This window comes from Egretta garzetta, unplaced genomic scaffold (assembly GCF_000687185.1).
Source record: "Egretta garzetta isolate BGI_Z169 unplaced genomic scaffold, ASM68718v1 scaffold94, whole genome shotgun sequence".
NCBI lineage: Eukaryota > Metazoa > Chordata > Aves > Pelecaniformes > Ardeidae > Egretta > Egretta garzetta.
This window is the reverse complement of record NW_009259683.1, coordinates 3,538,748-3,542,271: the sequence shown is the minus strand read 5'-3', so window position 1 is coordinate 3,542,271 and position 3,524 is coordinate 3,538,748.

The window sequence follows — 3,524 nt, the reverse complement described above, 5'->3', positions numbered from 1 at the left end:
TATACTTACTGCTAGTATAATGAACTTTCCAAAATTATAATTAATTTCAAGTACACAATGTTAACAAATGCTTTTTGGTAAACAAATCTGTCAATTTAGCCTATGTTTGCCTACCGACATTTTTGCTGTCTTTAGTGCACATCCGTTCATATTCCCCTACTTGTGCCGTCTGCTCTTTTTATGTGCATACAACACCTGCACTTTACAGACGTTGTATACAATAATGCATTATTTATAGCTAAACTTTGCTTTGGATTAATTATGAATTAGACTCCGACTGTAATGGGACTGTTTAAACATGTATACTTAATTATAAACAAGTATAATAAACAAGTATGTGCAAGACTGTGACCTGAACCATCAAGTCAGGCAATTTAAAAAAAATTATCACTGGAATTGTAGAGATACTTATAATAATGAAAAAACATATTCCAAGCGGAGATGTCAGAAAAGCAACATTTAAACAAGGTAATTGCTAATTAAAGTTTTTCATGTTTGGAATAAAAATATTTGGGATCTCAGTAATAATCTGGTATTTGGTTTATTTAAACACTGGTCATTTAGTCACTGGTTAGGGGTTAAAACACAGCCTGTTTGTTGGCAGGTTTCTACTGCCACACTATTTGAGTTAGGAAAGTTCAATGGGTAATACTAGCTTAGCTGTGGAACTCTGATATTTAATAGGATTTTATGAAAATAGCTAATACGTGCACATGACAGCAAGTTCTCACAGTTAAATATTGTCACAGAGGTGCCTTTCGATTCCATTATAATCCTTATTTCATTTAGCAATTAAACAAACAGAGCCTGCTGAGGCCACTACTGAATAATAATAATGAGAAAGTTTCTTCGCCCCATGATCTTCAAAAAGTTGTGGCAATGAAAATATATGGTTTACCTTGGTATAACATGAACTACTTCGGCAACCGGAGCTCACTGGGATAAATAAGGTTTCTCCAGAGTAGCCCAGTCTTGGTGGCCATTTCTGGGACTTTGGTTTATCAGAAATACTTAATTTTGTATATGGAAGTATTTTTCAACTTAATGCAGTCAAAATGCATCTGAATAAACACTTTGCTAATGTAAGCAAATTCTGTAAAACAGAATGGAGCAATAATAAAAATCAGTGAATGGTCACCAGAGGAAATCTTAGCTTTGGAGTAATAATTACTTGCTACCTCCATCTTTCTGGCACAACCTTTCTAGTTTAGGTTCTGATACCATGTTTTTACCAGTAATTAAATTTCAGTAATTAGAATAAGCGTAATGCTGATGCTATTATATTGACTTGCAGGCATGTGCCCTTAAGATGAAGTTCAGAAGTTTTACCTGTTCCTTTATATTAAATCATTGCTTTAACAGCCAAAAGGCTGGCAATGTCTGCAGGTCTTCGTATCATTCACTACAGAACTGCCAGGGCTAAAGTTTAATAATTTCTTTTTCAGTGGTGGTATCTTGTTTGTGTACAGGCTGGACAGATAAGCAGAGTTGAAGGGTTTTTTTCTTCTTTTTTTCCCTGAGACAGGACTGATCAAATTTTGCTAAAGGCCTTAAGACTGGTGTTTTAGTATGTGCATCTTAAGTAGCAACATGACAGAAAGCACACATCTTCCTCCTCAGCAGCTTACTGGCAATGCTCAGTGACAAATGATTCTAATAACATTTTGTACCTGTTGCATGTAAATCTCATCCTCCAGAAGAAACAGCGATGATCCTAACGACAAAGTGTCTCCTGCAGGGATGGTTTGTGATGTGCACATCTGCAGATATGATACTGAATGTTCCTTTAATATTCAAGGCTGCCTTTTCCTACTTAAATGGCAAGGCAAGATGCTCAGGCGAGAGATGTTCAGATAAGGGCAAATGGTAAAATCATGGTACCTCCAGCTAATGAAACCCACAAACTTTGTCTATTTCAAATCTTAAGTTTAATATTAGTGTCCCGCAGTGTTTAGAGCCTAAGTCCTGCAAATGTCTAGGTTCTCATTTAAACTTAAGCATTGTTAATAGTTTGATTACAATTGGGACCATACGTATGAGTGATATAGCAGTGTCAGGTTCTGAACTTCTTGACCCACAAGAAACGATACTGAATAAGTAATATCCTCCAAATCGGTTCATACCTTCCTCCAGGCTGGATCATACTTCATGGTCTCTTTTTCCTACGGTGACGAACACCCTTGTCCAGACTTGCAGGCAGAATATTGCCCGCAAGTCATGGACCAGAGATTAACGATTTATTGCATGTAATTGTATTGTACCTGAAGCAGATTTATTCTGTGGGAGTGGCGTGGCACTTCCATGGTACGAAACCAAGTGGGTTCCTGTATCTTAGTTACTAGACCTCTCACCTCAAGGGTGAGTTCTTTGGTCCTTTCTTTGCTACCAAGACAATTACTTATTAATGCCCATGAGCAGATTACTGCTCAACTGCAGTCATGTTGCCACTTCTGCCCGGTCTTCTTTCTGGCCCAGTGTCTCTTGGTTTCCTTGCTACAGTGTGGGCACAGCTTCCCGAGGAAAACGCTCTCACCAGAAGCAGTCTGTAAGTTGGCAGCTGTCTAACAGTAGTGGGGACACGGATGTGAATCCCTTCAGGAAGAGAGGGAATTAAAATAAGGGCTCTCACGCAGTCTAATCACCAAACACTGACAGAAGGCGGCATCGCCCCCGTGACTTTCAGTGTTTCAGCAGAGTGAGCTGCCCCTTGCTGTCCCAGAGGAGATGGAGGTGCCTTCCTTCGGAGACAGCTCGAGGCTGTGGGCCACTGACAGACGGAGGCACTCCTCTGCAGTCCGTGGTAAGGCCCTGGAGCTGAGGGACAGGACTGAAAATGTACTCTTTGCTCCAGGGTTTCCATCATGTGACTCTGCAGCAGCACCCCAAAGGGGTGCCTGATTCTAGGTATCTGCGGTAGGTGTCTGATCGCTGGTGCCAAGTCTCCGATCAGTCAGCGATCTCCAGAAGGCAACTGGGGGAACCTAAATCAACAAGGTAGCGCTTTCGTTTGACCATAGTCTGAGCCTAGCTCCTGCATTAAAAGCACTGCAGCCAAATGCGGAAGGTCAGATGGCGCGGGCCATCTTAGGTGTCTCTTTGCGCAGTGTGGCTCTTCGCGCTTCTATTTCTGCGATTCCTAATTTTGCCCGTGCTCTCGGTGTAGCACCGCCCCGTCTGACTCAACTTCTGAATTTCAAGCGGAGGGCCAAGCGCCTCAGCTGCGGCATTTCATTTCCCTTTATTCAACTCGATCGTGAAATATCAAGCTCCTGCAAGACGCAGCCGTGTCAGGGGGCAAAAATTGGCCACGCGGGTCTTTGATTCCCCGCACACGAGGATCACTCGTGCCTGCCTCACGGCACACTATGGGGTAGGTAAGGGCACACCGGCCATGCTCGCTCCTGTCGTGGACACGCTTCTTAGGGTAAGCGTCACGTTGTGGTTTTCATTATGCTTTTCGTATTCCCGCACTCCCGTCACCTTCTTTCCTTTATTAATTAATGAAGACACGTCAGTTCCCGCGT